The sequence below is a fragment of the Peromyscus maniculatus genome, chromosome 10, assembly GCF_049852395.1.
Source record: "Peromyscus maniculatus bairdii isolate BWxNUB_F1_BW_parent chromosome 10, HU_Pman_BW_mat_3.1, whole genome shotgun sequence".
In the NCBI taxonomy this organism is placed as follows: domain Eukaryota; kingdom Metazoa; phylum Chordata; class Mammalia; order Rodentia; family Cricetidae; genus Peromyscus; species Peromyscus maniculatus.
Window position 1 is genome coordinate 51,537,736 of NC_134861.1, and position 19,223 is coordinate 51,556,958.

The window sequence follows — 19,223 nt, forward strand, 5'->3', positions numbered from 1 at the left end:
CTTCTTTAATTTCTTTCTCATGCCATTTATCATTTGTATATAAGAGGGCTACTGGTTTTTTGTTGTTGTTGTTGTTTGTTTGTTAATCTTGTATACTGCCACATTACTGAAGGAGTATATCAGCTGTAGGAGTTCCCTGGTAGAGTTTTTGGGGTCACTTATGTATACTATCATATCATCTGCAAATAGTGAAAGTTTTATTTCTTCATTTCCAATTTGTATCCCCTTGATCTCCTTTTGTTGTTTTATTGCTCTAGCTAGAACTTCAAGTACTATATTGAATAAAATGGGAAGGGCAGACAGCCTTGTCTTATTCCTGATTTTAATGGAATCGCTTTGAGTTTCTCTCCATTTAATTTGATGGTGGCTGTCAGTTTGCCAGTAATTTCTTAAATAGTTTTGCATCAGTGTTCACTAGGAAGATTGGTCTGTAATTCTCTTTCCTTGTTGCATCTTCGTGTGGTTTGGATATCAGGGTAACTGTAGCCTCCTAAAAAAAGTTTGGTAATGTTCCTTCTATTTCTAATGTGTGGAACAATTTGAAGAGTATTGGTATTAGCTCTTCTTTGAAAATCTGGTAGAATTCTGTGCTTGAAAATTTTCTGGTCCTGGGCTTTTCTTTTTTTCTTTTTTCTTTCTTTCTTTTTTTTGATTGGGAGACTTTTAATGATTGTTTCTATTTCTTTAGGGGTTATTGGTCTATTTAAGTAGTTTATCTGGTCTTGATTTAACTTTGGTATGTGGTACCTATCCAGAAATTTATCAATTTCTTTCAGATTTTCCAATTTTATAGAGTACACATTTTTGACATATGCTCTGATGATTCTCTGGATTTCTTCATTTCTGTTGTTATGTCTCCTTTTTTATTTCTGATTTTGTTAATTTGGATGCTCTCTCTCTCTCTGCCTTTTGGTTAATTTGGATAGGGGCTTGTCTGTCTTGTTGATTTTCTCAAAGAACAAATTCTTTGTTTCATTGATTGTTTGTATTATTCTGTTCATATTTTATTGATTTCAGCCCTCAATTTGCTTATTTCCTGGTGTCTATTCCTCCTGGATGAGTTTGCTTCTTTTTGTTCTAGAGCTTTCATGTGTGCTGTTAAGTCACTAGTGTGAGATTTCTCTATCTTCTTTATGTGGGCATTTAGTGCTATGAATTTTCCTTTCAGCACTGCTTTCATAGTGTCCTGTGAGTTTGGGTATGTTATACATTTGTTTTCATTGAATCTAGGAAGTCTTTAATTTCTTTCTTTATTTCTTCCTTGACACATTGGTGATTCAGTTGAGCATTATTCAGTTTCCATGAGACTGTAGGCTTTCTGCAATTTTTGTTGTTGAAATCGAACTTCAAGCCATGGTGGTCTGATAAGGTACAGGAGGTTATTCCAACTTTTGTATCTATTGAACTTTGCTTTGTGATTGAGCATGTGGTCGATTTTAGAGAAGGTCCCATGGGTTGTTGAGAAGAAGGTGTATTCTTTTGTGTTGGGGTAGAATATTCTATAGATATCTATTAAGTCCTTTTGAGCCATAATGTCTGTTAGTTTCCTTATTTCTCTGTTAAGTTTCTTTCTGTCAGATCTGTCCATTGGTGAGAGTGGGGTGTTACAGTCTCCCACTACTAGTATATGGGGTTTGATGTATAATTTATGCTTTAGCAATGTTTCTATTACAAATTTGGGTGCCTTTGTATTTGGAGCATAAATGTTCAGAATTGAGACTTAATCCTGGTGGATTTTCCCTGTGATAAATATGTAATGTCCTTCCTGATACCTTTTGATTGTTTTTAGTTTTAAGTCTATTTTATTAGCTATTAGGATAGCTACACCAGCTTGTTTCTTAAGTCCATTTGATTGGAAAGTCTTTTCCCAGCCTTATACTCTGAGGTAGTATCTCTTTGAAGTTGAAGTGTGTTTCTTGTATGAAGCAGAAGGATGGATCCTGTTTTCATATCTGTTCTGTTAGCCTGTGTCTTTTTATAGCCTAATTGAGACAATTGATATTAGTGGATATTAATGACTAGTAGTTGTTAGGTACTGTTATTTTTTTTAGTGTTGCTGGTGTTGTGTGTTTCTCTTTGGTATTTGTTGGTGTGGGATTATCTATTGCCTGTTTTTTCATGGGTGTATTTAACTTCCTTAGGTTGGATTTTTACTTCTAGTGCTTTTGGTAGGGCTAGATTTGTGGATAGACGTTGTTTAATTTTGGTTTTATTATGTAATATTTTGTTTACTTTATCTATGGTGATTGAGAGTTTTCCTGGGTTTAATAGTCTGTGTTGCCATCAATGGTATCTTTTGTCTGTATAATGTCTGTCCAGGACTTTCTTGCTTTCAGAGTCTCCATTGAGAAGTTAGTTGTTATTCTTATATGGCTGCCTTTATATGTTACTTGGCCTTTTTCTTTTGCAGCTCCTAATATTTTTTCAGTATTCTTTATGTTTAGGGATTTGATCATTATGTAGTGAGGGGACTTTATTTTGGGACCAGCATATTTGGTGTTTTATAAGCTTCTTGTATCTTCATAGGCATTTTCTTCTTTAGGTTGGGAAAGTTTTCTTCTATGTTTTTGTTGAAAATATTTTCTGTGCCTTTGAGTTGGTATTCTTCTCCTTCTTCTATCCCTATTTGTGGTGATATTTTGTTTGTGCTTTAATAAATAATGTTTGCCTGGAGATCAGAGAAAATAGCAAGCCATTTTAAGTAAGCACAAAAGTCAGGCAGTGGTAGCACATGCCCTCAATTCTATCACGTAACATGCAGGATCTCTGTGTGGTCAAGGCCATCTCTTGCATTTTGTTGGTTAGACTTGCATCTGTAGTTCCTGTTCATTTACTCAGATTTTCCATTTCCAGCATTCTCTCTGTTTGTGTCTTCTTTATTATCTCAATATCAGTTTTCAAATCTTGAACTGTTTCCTTCACCTGTTTAATTGCTTTTTCATGGTTTTCTTGCCTTTCTTTCAGGGGTTTATTGATTTCTTCCATTTTTTTTTTTGTCTTTTCCTCAATTTCTTTAAGGGAATTTTTCATTTCCTCTTTAAAGACCTCTATTATCTTCTTAAAGTTATTTTTAAGGTACATTTCTTCTGTTTCTTCTGCATTGAGATTTTGTGGTCTTGTTGATATAGAACCACTAGGTTCTGATGGAGCCATATTGGTCTTTGTGCTATTGACTGTATTTTTGCACTGGCATCTACCCATCTCTTTCTCCACTCAGTGCAAGTGGTGTCTGTGTCTGAGGGAGAATCTCTTGGTCTGATGGATACTCTTGGTCCAATGAGAGCTCTTGGAATAATCAGTGCTGATGGACTCTGTGTCTTAGGGAGCAGTTCTTAGTCCAATCGGTACTGGCTCTGTTCTAGGGAACAGCTTCAGTCTTGGAGGGTGGGTGGTTTGGGGAGAGGTGGGGCTTGTGGGATACAGGCTCTGGTGGTGGATGGTGTTAGTCCAACCTGCCTGCAGGATGCCTGCCTACTGGCCTGAAACTGGAACTGTGATGGGTAGTGGTGTGTGAGCACAGGGTGCTAGAATCTGGGGTGTTGAGCTATGGGGACAAAGACTCACCTTTTTGTCCAATTGGCACTGGCAGGCTCTGTCTCAAGGAGTAGTTATAGTCTCTGAGGGAGGGTAGGGTTTGCGAGAGGTGGGGTGTAAGGGTTGCAGGGTCTGTTGAAGGATGGTAGTTGTCCAACCTGTCTGCAGGAGACCTGGCTAATGGCCTGAAACAACTGGGACTGCAACAGATCGTTGGGTGTGTGTGTGTGTGTGTGTGTGTGTGTGTGTGTGTGTGTGTGTGTAAGCTTGTGCCCCTCGGCCCAACACCTTGAGGCTGGGTGTTAGGCTATGAGGACAAAGACTTACCTCTTAGTCCAATCAGCACTGGAGGGCTCTGTCTCAGGGACCAGTTTGATTTTTTTTTCTTTTGATTATTTATTTGTGAGAGAGAAAGATCATGGGTAGGTAGGGAGAGGAGAGGATATCATAGGAGTTGTGGGATAAGAAAGATGATTAAAAAAAACATACTGCATGAAACTATCAAAGAATAAGTAATTTATAAAGAAAATTTATTGGAGAAGACCAGTCATACTCCAATTAGACCCAAACCCTTTTAAAGCAGGGAACTAAAAAGGCAACTTCACATAGTTTATCTGGTAGTTAAAAGAGGTTTATTTCAGTCTGGCAGTGGTGGCACCCACCTTTAATCCCAGCACTCAGTAGACAGAGCCAAGTGGATCTCTGTGAGTCTGAGGCCAGCATGGTCTAAGGAGGATCCAGGACAGGCACCAAAACTACACAGAGAAACCCTGTCTCCAAAAAAAAAGTGTGTGTGGGGTATTCAGGGTAACCTACAACCAGTAAAGGGGTCAGTTACGGGATTGGGGAAAGGAGAGGTGCAGTCCAGCATGGTTCTCTGGAGAACTCTAACTTGGTCTGCCATCCAGCATCCCAGAATCACAAGGAGCCAAGAGAGTCAGAAGGTATGCATCTCAGGTCCTAAGCACTCCCATCTGGGCCACACCCCAGGGGGAGGTCATAGGCTTGTGCATCAGTCACCAACTGCCTCACTAGGGGCAGAGCTTTAAGGTCAAAGCTGAAACAGCTACTCACTACACTCTTTCCTGTTTATTCCCCTTCTATTCTCTTTGTGGCATTCTTATTTACAAAGATTTCAAGGCTAATGGATCAGTGATTTCTTGTCACCTGACTACTGCATCAACAAAATGAGAGAAATAGTAAGTTAGATGCCACAGGGGGGTGTCAATGGGATTATGTTACAAAATTTGAAACATATTGAATTTTCTAGTTAAAATCATAATTCAGGTCCTTCTTAAATTTAAACATCAAAAATATCTCTCTAATAAAATAAACCATTCCTTTTACACACACACACACACACACACACACACACACACACACACACACACACCATTTGTACATTAAAGCTCTAACAACAAAATGAGATTCCCTTTGGAGAGAGGTCCTTTAAAGTATCTAATGATGCAAAGTCGTAAGGATCATGTCATAATCCAACAGGACCTGGGCCCTTCTGAAAAGAGGAAGCAATACCACTGATGCCTCCCTTTGGGAGCACAGAGAAAAGGCTTGATGAGAGTAGGGTGAGAAGATTGCCATCTACCATCAGCAAGCATGACTTCTGCTGCCATTTTGATCTAGAATTTCCAAACTCCATTCTGAAAAAATGCTTTTCTACTCTAAGTCATTCAGTCCGTGAGATTTCCATATGCCAGGTTGATCAGAGTAAAATGTTACCTACTGTAGAAAATGGTCCTTTTTACATATTTCACTATGTTCTTTTTGTCCATTCAATTTTGCTTCATTATTACAAGGAACTGCATGATGCTTGTGTCCCTGAAACCTAATTATAGTTTGTAAATCATTTTAATTAAATCTTTCAGTAAAATATTGAATAATGGAAAATCCATTATAACAAAACCTTTTAAAATGGCAATTAAGGCCCACCAAATCATTTAATTATATTTATTCTTATTTTATGTGCTTAAAATACAATTAATGGTAAATATTATTCTAAAATTCCATGTGTATTCAAAACATTTGTTTCAGTACTTGGGAAAATAGAGAGAAATTGAAATTAAAAACAAATTCTACATCCAACTTGTCATACCTGCACAGTTTTTATATACATGAAAATTCATGTTCCAATTAGAATGCACATGAGTGGATGAGCTTTTATTTTCTAAATGTTGTTTTGTGAGTTTGTTCATAGTGAAGCACATATGAATCACCAATGAGGTGATAGTTTCACATCACAATTGAATTCTTTCATGCCTGATCGATCTTCACAGAAGAAAGGAAGAGGCTCCAAAATGTATGCCATAGTCAGGATCATGAAAAATGTTGTGAATCAATGAGAATGATACAACAGTTGAATAGAGAATCATAAGAACATTAAAAGACAAAGGAATGTAGTCTAATGGATATGCAATTTAGAAATGAATATTTGTGTGTTGGTCATCCCACCAAATAAGAACTGGAATATTTGTGTTTTCAAAGACTTCCATATCTTTTTATGATTCATTTTACTTTTATTGGTATGTATATGCAAGTCTCTGTGTGTATGCCACATTTGTGTAGGTGCCATAGAGGCCAGAAGAAGAAGACAAATCCTGTGGAGGTCAAGCTTCTCACAGTTGTGTTCTGCTAAAGTGGGTGCTGGGATATGAACTCGGTCCCTCAGGAATAGAAGAATGCGCACTTAACCACTGAATCACCTCATTAGACTCCAAAGTATTTTCTTGCTGGAATAAAGAAACATATATGCAAATTATGTGTGCTACAGGAAAAAGTATAGTGCCTCACTAAACTGATGTGTTTGAATAATCAGAACTGAGGAGAAATCTATTACAAACCTGAAACAAAATTTTCAGCTTCTATAGTTTTGTTAAAATTTTTATAATAATAATGATTATAATTATGACAACAAACCCTGTTTTCTCCTGGTGCCTGTCTTTGTACATTTGGCATTGCTGTAAAACTTTTATAACCAGGATAATTTCTCATGGATATTATAAATATTTTCTGATCAGGAAGTCAGGAAGTCTGAGATTAAGGGACTGGCAGCTGAAAGAGACTATTTTCTAATTATGCTACAGCAGAATAGGAAAGATGGCTAGAGAGAGCCAAGCTGAGCCAAGATCAACCCTTTATAAAGACCAAACACTGTGTTGCTAAACTTGTGCTCATAATGATCTACACACTGACACATGAATTATTGAACCTTTACTTCCTGGGATTGTTTAATGGTTAGTATATTTTAACATGAGCTTTGGAGGTGACAAAATTCAAGTCACAGTATTCATACCTGGTATGTCAAACTCAAATCTCTCTTGAACATAATAAAATATGTATGCTATCCGAAGCAATTTAAAATTTTGAATGTCTTCAAATATCAGCACAAAAGTCCATAGTCTCATCTATTTCAGAAAAATGTGAAGCAAAAATCACAAAGGAAAGAATCATCTCTGTAAGCTTTTGAAAAACAAACAATCCAAAAAACATGTTACCTATTTCCAAAGGACAATGATGGGACAGACAAAGTGTGTGTGTGTGTGTGTGTGTGTGTGTGTGTGTGTGTGTGTGTGTGTGTGTGTGTATGCCCAGAGGAAACAAAAGCTTTGTGTGCTCAGTCCTTAAAACCAGCTTCCCACCCACTATGTATGAAGTATACTGGTGACTCTTTAGTCGTGGTTCATGGGTTGGGAGGAGCCCAAATCGTCTCTAGACTGCCAAGTGATCAGATTAAGGGCATGTGCTACCACTGCCTGATTTTTGTGTTTACTTAAAATGGCTTGCTATTCCCTCTGATCTTCAGGCAAAGTTTATTAACATACAAATAAAATATCACCACACAGAAATGCTGGCAATGGGTGGGGTATCCTCACTATGATGGTGGCATACTAACTATTCAGCAATTTGGGACTTCAGCACGTTTATTATGGACAGAGAAAAGAAGTAAGGTAGTCTCATTTGTAGGTCTCTTCAGACAGTCTCAGGCTCTAAATATCTGGAAGGATGAATCTGTGTTTGATGCTTTCTGTATATTTTGTCAAAATAAGTACAAAACAGAAGATGGCTGTCAATTTCCTGGAAGACCAAGGAAGGCATAGTTAATTCCCATGCACCTGAGAGATAGACTGTTTTCAGCCACACATTCTCTCTGAACTTCATCTGCTCCTTAGATAGTCACTCAAATTTTCTCTACTCCCTAAAAAGGGTCTTCTGCAGCATCTACAATCACATGGTACTGGTGAGAACTGTACGCTTGTGGGAACTCTCTTCCATAGCTTTGTCCTAAAATGACCCACTCTGGTCTCCCGCACTGTTCTCTGGGTCTGTTTTAGTAGATACAGACCTCACCATGGTTCCACAGTCTATACGCTGCAGTCAAAGCACAATGCTACACGATCAAGGTTTACTAATGAGACCTTCCAGATTGGCTTCCAGAGTTATACCTGAAGCCATGTGAGGAATAGCTAGGGCTGCTGAGGGTAGTTACCACTGCATGTGGAGTTCAGAGAACTGAAGTGCTACTAGACAAAGTGCCTGTAGAAGGGACTCTGAGCCTGGAGACATGAATCCAACTGTTCTCAAGCTCCAGGGCTTTGACGTTAGGCTAAAGATCCACCACTTTCCTGGACAGTGTTGGCAAGCAGAAGTTGCCTTCCCTTTGTACTTGTAAATAACTTTATCTAAACAATTGTCATTTTATCTTGATCATACTACTTTATTCCGTTTTGTATGTGAAAGAAACAGAGGAACTTGAGTAAGGCATTCTGGAGAACTGTAGGGCACTAGCAATTCCAGAACTTTACCCTAGGGTGGTCTCATATTTATGTATTCTGCTTCATTTCTAATATGAAATTAGTCTTTAAATCATCCCTGTCTATTCTTCATTTATATTACACAAATAAAATAAACCACATAGATTATCAAATGTTTTGTTACAAATGTCCTTTATCTTTCATTATGTAGAAATTTTGCCTGCCATACAGTCTTTGGTCATGGTCACATTTCAGTCAAGTTCTTTACCTTTTCATAACAAGGATGACCTTTACTATAGATTCTAATGAGACATTTCTCATCTTCATCTGAGACTTTATCACAGTGATCTTAATATTCATAAGTCTATGAACATTCTGGAGCTTTTCTAATAACTATTCCTGTCTTAGCCTTCCCTAGAATTAACCTTACCCTGTCTTCATGGAACTACAGGAGTTTTTGTTTCAGAATCCACATTCAAATTAGTTCTACTTTTACTTACAGTCTAGTTACAAAACTTTCATATTTTCATTTGTTTATCAGAGAAGCAATTCTACCTCTAATTGCTAGCTCTCTGTTATTAATTCAGTTTATGATCCTCTAATGAAATATCGCAGATATCTCATGATTATGGAGATAAGAAAGTTCAAGATTAATTGATTGGCATTTGGTAAGAGCTTTTACATGCATTATTCCACCTCTTAAAACTCTTACAAAAGCAATGAAATTTCAGCAGAAGTTTGAGAAAGAGGCAAATTTTCAAAGGTTAATATCACAGAAATATTATTTGTCCCTTTTCTATAGTAAATTTCCTCCTTTGTAGTCATATAGCATCCTGTTTATAATACCAATAGGCTTCTAAATGGTGTTAGAGACATAAGTAATAGACTTACAATTTCTTAATGTTTTATGATGATTCTATTTATAACTTTGTATGTTTCACATTAACTAAGTCAATTTCATCTATTTCAATAATGTCAAATAATTTCTACATGAATAGTTATTTTAAATAATGGATTTTTATGCATATGCATATATATACATATACATATATATACATATATATATATCTCACTTACATATCACTATTTGTAGCCTCTACTACTAGCATTTATCATCTTGTTAATATGTCAAGTGAATTATCAGCTGGCTGAAGTACTTAAATGTCAATATCAAGTACATGATGACATTAATTCATTTAAAAACACGCTGATAATGTAATTTTTATTTGATTGACTATTATTTGAATATATTTTGATTCAAATTTTCTCTGAAATGCAAACAAACCCACTTATTTTATAAGCTAAATTATATACAGATGAGAAGATAATGACTATATTAAAAATTAAGTCATCTACCATTTTAAAATTAAACAAACCATAAATAAAGAAAATTATTTCAATAAAAAATTCAAAAGAACTCTTCAAAATATTTTACTTTCATGAAGATTTGAGGATGACACATAATGAACTGAATGCACTGTGTAGCTGAAATGTCTATTGCTATGATTTTTTTGTTTGTGTGTTGAACAGGAGTTGTGCCAGCCTGCCTTGTGCTGCATGGAATCATTGCTTTAGACAAGGTCTCAATATTGACTGGATAAATATATGCAAGTGCATACACATGCACGTACACAACACAGATACACACGTGAAGAGTAATAGATACTAAAGCATTTTTCACTGATCATTTTTTGTATTAATCAAAACGTATATTTTTAAATAAAACAGTTGTCTTCGATCCTCACTATAACTTCTTTGGGAAATAACACATAGATGAAATTCACTCTTTAGGTTTAAAAATGAAACACTAATATAATTAAGTTATTTATAGACCTGTCTTTTTTTCACTTTATATTCAACAAGGAATCCTTACAGAATAACAAATACTTCTTTAGTCTCAGTTAGTACAATTACCACTGTTCATTCAGCCATCTTTAAATATGTAGTATCCTACAGTTTATAGATTGTTCGATCAGTTTTCCGATAATATTTTTTCCTCAAATTATGTATTGCTTGCTTATGTATTTATATTTAATATAAATTATTTCTAATTATATATGAAAATGTCATAAAGCATTTGGAAAAGAAAGCATATTTCTCACTAATTGACAAGATCTTTTATAACAATGCTTTATGATATTTTTGCATGTGTGCTTATGTATGTGTGTGCATAAACAAAATCTATAGATTTAGAAAGACAGTCCCAGTGAACATATTTTCAAATATTATTATTTTACTTTTTTGTCCTTAGCAGTAGCTATATCCTAATATAGATATTGATTATTGCCCTCTCATCATCTATTTAGTCAAAACAAAAATATGTAAAATGATTCTTATAAACCAATGCATCTTGTTAGACAATTAGAACATTTGCATAAGAACATTTATACATTTAATAAAGGATTTCAGTTTATGTGTTCATAAATATGCATACTGTTGTTTTCATGGTTTTAAACTTTTGGAAATGATGACAGACTTACACATTATATTTTCAATCATTATTCAAGTTTTTATTGATGTATAACTCATGTCAAAATGCGTAACTACATTTGTGACATTATTGGTTATCTTTCTGTTGTTATGAAATCCATGGATGTTTTCAACATGTATTTTCAGGCACAAAATATAGTTTTCAATCTAGAAGATTGATAGTTCAAAGAACATATTATTTTCCATATTACTAAATATCAACAAAATGCTCATTAAATAATTTATATCAATTTACTCTACAGATACCATTGTATGTGGGTTCTTGTTCTTCCTAATACTCACTGTGCATTAATATTCTCAATTTTCTTATTTTATCTTTAACAACATGATTTCTTCTTCTTCTTCTTCTTCTTCTTCTTCTTCTCCTCCTCCTCCTCCTCCTCCTCCTCCTCCTCCTCCTCCTCCTCCTCCTCCTTCTTAATATTATTATTACTATTTGGATTTTTGAGACAGGATTTCTCTGTGTAGTTTTGGTAGCTGTCCTGGATGTTGCTCTGTAGACCAGACTAGCCTCGAACTCACAGAGATCTGCCTTGCTCTGCCTCCAGAGTGCTGGGATTAGAGGTGTGGGCCACCACAGGCCTGGTTAAGGTAACTTATCTTAACATGAAGCTATGATACTGTTTTATTTCAGAAGAAATTAAACATTGTTTCCATATGTGTTTCTGTGAACCAGAAACTTCTTTGTCAAATTTAGAAGTTTCTGTGTGTTTACTGTTATGTAATGGATGGAAGCATTTTGTACTCTCAGTTACTTTGTTTCTTGTTTTATGTCAACTTACCGCAGACATGGTTATAATTTTAATACAGTCAAACTATTTTATTCTTTGTCTTCTCAGCAACTTGTTAAAGCACATACATGTACTTTCACTCATCTTATTGTAGATATTATCTTTTTATTAGTTAAATAATCTATTAGTGAATTTGTAATTATTATTCTACTTCCAACAATTGATTGTTTTATGCATAAATAGTCCTTTTCTTTAATGTGTCATTTAACAGATAACTATCATATCTCAGATCTCATTACATAGCAACAAACTGCCAAATTTTAATGAAATTGAAACTTGTGTAAAGATTACTATCATTATTAATTTTTTTGTTTGTTTTTTTTTTCAAGACAGGGTTTCTCCATGTAGTTTTGGTACACATCCTGGATCTTGCCCTGTAGACCAGGCTGGCCTCGAACTCACAGAGATCCACCTGTCTCTGCCTCCCGAGTGCTGGGATTAAAGGCATGTGCCACCACCACCTGGTGTGAACATTATTTTAAAATGAAGATGTTTACTACCACTCTTGGGTCCCTCCAGAATGTGACAGTATGGTCACATTGCCAAAGATATAGTGGAGCTACAGAACATGGAAAATTCAAGTTGGTATTACCATGAAAGTTTCATTAATACTTAATAGGCTTCATAGTTCTGCAAGTTTCTCTGCTTGCTACAATAGGAGAAACATAATCATCCGTCTTATATTCTGTGATCCTTGTAAGTTATTATAAGGATCTGCCTGGAAAGATATGTAAATTGGTTCTATAGTGGCATTGCTGTGGGAGTGACCAACCACTTGCTGACTGAATTTAAATCCTGTTCCTCAAGATGAAATCCATACTTGGTACATATACTGGGTCAAGAACCTGTGACTAGACTAGCCATAGGGCCTAAGGGAGAAGAGAAGACTAGACTAACTGCTGACAATTTATCTTTATTCCCATAGATTAATGCATCCTTCAAACCTCATCTGAGAAATATCTTTTTTTTTTTTTCTGGTAGATGTGACTAACACATAGAGCCACAGCTGTTCTGTAAATGACACAGACAGTAAGTGACTATGGAGCTTTCAACTCTAAGTAGGAGCATCTAAATCATACCTACTCTCAAGTCCTAGGGAACATTGTAGAAGACTGGGTGAACATCATACCAGAGTCAGAGGTAGTAAGTGATTACAAGGAAACTTTTCCACAAAAAATAAAGCAGTTGATTTTTTTTACATGGCATATGTTAATTGACAGCATGTATGAAACCCTTGCAAGCTCAAGACAGACAAAGTCCTAACAATGAAAGTGGAGATAGGAATCAAGTTTCATTCTTAGCTGCCAAACTATTGGTAACTGATAACTTCTGGGAGATGGAGAGTTATTTCTCTTTATGTTTGTGGCCCCTGGGAGATGAAAGAAAACAAAAATAAAAATCCTTCAGTGATAGTGACTGACTATACATGAGAGCATGTGTAGCAGTAAATGGTCTCCCTGGTTTTGCATCACTGAATGTCAATACAGTCGGGCAGAGATGAGAAAGGAGGTTGAACATAATTAAAATACAGCATAAAGGATTCTCAATTGATAAAAGTACTTTTAGAAAAGAAGTTATACAAACAAACTCTGTTAGAATTTCCTTCAATTGACTAAAAAATACATTATATCTTTGAGGCTGCGACAGGAAAGTCCAACATATTATGTAGGTTATAAACAGCAGAAACTTAAGAAACCCGAGAAATCCAAAGTTCCAATGCCAGGAAATTCAGTGTCTTGGGCAGGCACATTTCCTTACATGATGGACAACAGAGAGTCCTTTCTTTAGGAGTCCTTTCAGGAGAGCATTGATCCCACTCAGCAGTAAGCACTTTCCACAAGCTTCACATGCTGAGTCATCACATTGGTGGTTATGTTTTTTACATGTAATTTTTGGGATATGTAAATATTTTGTCCATAGGGGAAAAAAATCTCAGAAATGAAGCTATTGTAAATGTCTGGTCTATTCCTGAAAATGCTAACAAGAACAAATTGATAAGAAATCCCTTAGTGAGACAGAATGATCACTCATATCTGTATAGACAGATATTAGCACATTTTTGAACCCATTTCTTCTCTACTAAACATCAAGCTGACTTTACAGAAAAAGAAATCACAAAATTAAATATATATATATATATATATATATATATATATATATATATATATATATATATATATAAAATCAACAAAACCCCTCAATAGTCCCAGCTCTGAAAACCAACCCAGGCTTGAATGTTAGTTTTAGTCTGTTACTACAGATACTCATGTTCCTCTTTGTTATTGATCTATCTTTAATGTCTATGGTTATTTATCCCCTTAGTTTTTAATTTCCAAATAGTATGGCCACTATGAGCAGAGATGTAGACTCTCTCACAAGTTAAAGAAATGGTGTAAATCTTTGTTTTTTTTAAAAATGCACATGTCTGTAGCCTATGTCTCAAATTTCTATCTGAGTACACCTCAGTTTCCTCTGCTCCATTGTCAGTACACAAAACTAAAATGTGCTACTTGATGACAGATGTATGAGCTTGTCAGTTTTTTTTTTCCTGACAATGTCATGTATTGCTGCTTACTGAACAAAGGTAGAGGAATTTTAGGTACACTGAAGGTATAATTTCATGTGATAAGATTTCGGCAACTTTGAAAGCTCATTGTTAAAGTAAATATCAATTTAATGGTTTCTGATTAAAGTAATTTCTGAGTAGGTAATTAATAAGAAAAAATGAGTTAAATCAGTACATGTGTCTGTAAATTTTATTGATTTATTGTATTTTAGATTTTCTTACAAGTGACATTATTTTCTCAGACTAGATTGATCAATTAACTGATACAATTAAGAAATTACATATAATAAACACATGTATTTGTAAGAATATTAGGATATTATTTTGTAATTGAGAACCACACTTCCTAAGAATACACGAGGATAAAATCATATTGTTAGTTGTCAAATTTTACTTTTATCCCACTCTAGTAATTAACCACATATTAGGATAAGATGGCTATTTTGATAGCTACGGGAACTCTGGGCTACAAATCTGCAAGAGATAAATTAGATAAAGGCTAAAATTCTTAATGTTTTACAGGATGATCTTTGTCGACATCAGCTAGACAGACATAGGTGGAAAGCAAACTGCACGGTGGATAACAATTGTATTTCAGCAAGGCTACCCCAAATCCCTTGGAACTGACACAGTTGGACAAGATGCATATAAAGTTATTCTTTGTTTTGTCGTAGTGGAATCTCTATACCAATATTCTCCTATCATACATCTGCTGCCATGCACAGCCTTAAAATTTGACATAATAACCAAAAAGGGCAATGGATACTTTGGAAAATTCTGACTCACACCAAGACTTCTAGTCCCCTTTTCTTCTTTGTTTTCACTAAATGTTTCATCTTGAAACAATCTTATTAACAAAATTTACCCCTAGAGAAAGCTGTCCAAAATTTAGTGGTAAGACATTCTAGATGTCCGTATTCAGCCATTGAATGTCTATTTTGTCCTTCACAAAATGATCTCCCCACTCCTTCCTTCCACTTCCTCTGAATTTTCTCTCTGACAATGGGACGCACCACAAAGAAGTTTCATTCCTCATTGTTTATGTATCACACACCACCAATGGTTTAATCGAGAACAATGATTTTCATAAAACGTTTATGTATTTTTTTTGTTTTATGAGCTAATTTTAAAAGATTTTTTTCCTGAGGTTTGCAATTAAATATTTTATTACTCTGATTATTTTAAAAAATAATTTAGCAGCTCTAAAATATAGTCCTTCAATAGGACAAATGCATATTCAAGTTGAGTAAACAGTTTTCAAAGGTGTGAGAAAAAATGTTAATTGTGTGGGCCATATTGGCAGTTCCTTAATTATGTAACAATGAAACCAGAGGAATTATTTGATCTTTCCCTACCTCTTTGGAAGAGAAAACAGAAAATTAAAACCAGTGACTGAATTACAAAACAGAGAGCCAATTACATGTTTAGTCAATACATAAAGAATAGTTGGGTACATGTTCTGTTTTGTTCACTTATTTCCCCAGCTGCTGCTACAACATTTTCTTTGAAACTGTAATAATATGAGATGGTCTCTCGGTACAAAACAGAAAAAACAAAGAAACAAAGAAAAACCCACAGTGTTTTCTCTTTTACATAATCGTCCAGAATTGTACAGGAGGAACAAGCAGGCTCTGAATTTTGAGGAGATTACCAAGCAAAGGTGTCCTGTCATGAGATTTATAATCTACTGAAGCAAGCCCTAGGATGAAACCAGTTGACCTGTGTGTGAACAGAAGAGAGCACTTGAAGATAAGTGACAGAAGTATAGCTAGGAAATATATGAATTGGGATAGAAAAAAAGAAACCGTGGCCTTTAAAGAATTCTTCTTTTTTGTCTTGCACACAGTGTTGTGATTTTCCAGATCATTTCTCCAAGGATACAGGCTATGTCAGAATTCATGAGCCTAGTCAGGGAATGGACCTGAGCAAATGCATGTCAACTTATTTCCCACCAGGGCAATTCCGGGTTGCCACGTAATACATTTGGATTCAGAATCCCTGAATTCTTATATCAAAAGAAAGAATTCTGTTCTATAATTTTGTAGCAACAAGCATTCTGTTTAAAGGGTGAATGTGTATCCTACTGGATTTTAGCTACTGACCAAATTTAAAATTGGCCTCTTGGCTCTGATCAAATCTACTAATTTGAAGGTGAAAGAAAAAATGAAAATGTGGAAAACATTGCCCTACCCAGGTGATTTTGGTCCTTCCAGAAATCTAAAAGCATGGCTGCAACAAGAGGATGAGCATTTAAAGAACAGTTTGGTTGGGAGGTACAGCCTGGGGGTGGTCAGGAGTAGGGAAGAGGGGGATCTTTGATTGGCATGTAAATTGAATGAAAAAAAAATTAAAAAGATCTCTTACATAATCTACCCCCCCCCAAAAAAAGAACAGCTTGTCTTAGAGGAGGGGGCAATATTGGGGAAATATGAGCCCGTCACCACTGCCAGGGATGGAGGGTGTGATGGAGGAAGGGACAACAAGCAAGGGAGGTCTTTGGAAAGTGACAACTGATATGCAAATCTTTTAGACAATAGAAACAGAAGCCAACTTCAGCACGTGTTGTTTTCCATGGCTGTTCCTTTGTTAGATTGCTTTAGTGGCTTTATAAGTAGCTGCCAATATAATTCCTACTTTGGGTGGTTCATATTTGAGATATTACACACGTGTACATACTCAACATAATAAAACACAGCCAAAGTCTCAATAGTATTAGTCTTAAATTTTCCTATCATCATTTGTTATGAGAAAATAAAACTTATCTGAATCATTTTTTTAATATCCTGTTCTTTCTCATTTGTTTTACTTGCCCTTATTTCCCTTTGGATAATAAACTTGCTACTTTTAGTATGAGAGGCTCTATAAGAAGAAGGCTACATATTTATTGGAGTATATTTGATAAATTCTGTTGGCACAATATTCTTAGATCATGTATCTACATATATAACAGGCATTCAAATAAAGGTGTGTGTGTGTGTGTGTGTGTGTGTGTGTGTGTGTGTGTGTGTGTGTGTGTTGAACTTACATATGTAACTCACAGTTTTGCATTAGACTCACAGGATTGCACTGGACTGTTTCACACAGATACTGATTTAAATAGAAGTCATTGTATCAAAATGCCTTGTAAAGTTGAGACTTGAAATTTCGAACAAACAATCTGTCTTATATCTTTGTAAGAATAAAGTACTTTTGCTGTGATTGAAACAGAAAGGACAAAGGTGACTTGAGCATTTTCTGTTTGACTTTGTAAGTGGTGCTTTCTTTGTTACCTCAGTCTTAAAGATCTCCCCTTCCATCAATCTCACAGTAGATTATGTGCCTTAAATCTCAGAGGCCAGCCATCTGGAATTTAAAACTTCAGCATCCGTCTGCCCTGGCATCATACTGGGATGAGTCAAGCCTTCGGACACTATCTCATTGGGGAAGAAAAATGATCATGTCTGAGTTCCAGGAATAACGAGTCTAAATATGGACAGGTCTAATTCATTGAAACTTTCAGTGATGGCCAAGTGACGCATGCTGGGAGGGCTCAACCTCTACAGCTGGAGCACTTAGCTTTTCAGAAGGAGGTGGCAATGTGAATTGTAGAAGATGAATTACATATCATGTTTTAGAATGAATGGATTGTCCGGCAACACAGAAGCTTTCAGAAACCTTAATAACTACACTCCCTTTCTTAGTTTTTGATTCTCTCTATGCAATAAAGCACTGCAAAACTCATCAACCCTTTCCTCTTGTTATGAATTTTAAAGAATTTTTAATTTTAAAATATTAAGTGTCTGTATTTATCTCAATTGAAACCAAATATGCATTTTTGCAAACAGCTAGAACATATGGGAAAAAAATTAACTTGATCAAAATTATATGACCAGGCATGTTAAATGGGGAGAATCTCAGAAACACATGAAGTAAATAATATGTAAATAGTATGTCATGTATACATGAATAACATAACAAAACATACTTCATCATAAAATAGTGGATAAAGAATTAAGAACACAGGCAACAGAAATAAAATGATATAATGTAAGTAACACCTGTTTGCCTGTTTGGTGATACTTCATGTCATTGGAAAAGATGCAACTTAAATGTACATCCCTCAGTTGCTTTCCACTGTGCAAAAAACATGGAGTCAATGGGAGATTATTGCCGGCCAAAGAAGATAGTGCCCTGGCAAAATTAACAGTGCAAATGCACGTTATGTGTTCTACAAAAACAAGAATATGTGTTGCATCTGCTATAGTGTTTTATAATTCTTTTGTTGATCACCAAATAATTTTTCTTACATGAATCTTCAGTTCTCTGCAATAGACACTTTCCTATGTTGAAGATGAATGAAAGTATATACAGATAAATCATACATAAGTTAGCTAAAAAGGAACTTTTAAAACAACAGTTGTAAACTCAAAAGATTTGCAAATATTCATATTTCATATATAAATTTTGCTACACTTCAATATTGCCCTTGAAATGTATTATATAATGTATTTAACATAAATAATATATTCATATATATTTCTGTATGTATGCAATTTCCTGTTGTGTTTCACACATACATATGCATTTTCATTTGAAAGGATGATCAATGATTCAATTCTAAAAGAAAAAAATGATAGAAGATAACTCACTAGATGGAAAAAGACTTTCAGGAAAATTGTAATTGTGTTTGACATAAAATTAGCTGACTCTTGTTCTTCCATTGAAAATGCTATTTGGATTTCACCATGAATTTAAATTACTCATCACAAGTATCACCATAACAACATGATAGTGCTATCCACCCAGCGTATATAGGATTTTTTTTTTAAACTTCATCTACATTGTATCTGGCACAATGAAGCATTGTGGTTATGGTGCAATAATTAAAAGAATAATGGTTCTTGTTAAATTTACATGAATGAATTTTGGTATTATATAGTATTTGTAACAATTTATTAGCATATGCAAAATCATTTGATTTATAAAACATCAACTAACAGATCCATTACTGAATCTTGTATAAAAGTGAATTAAAGCCGGGCAGTGGTGGCACATGTCTTTAATCCCAGCACACAGGAGGAAGAGGCAGGCAGATCT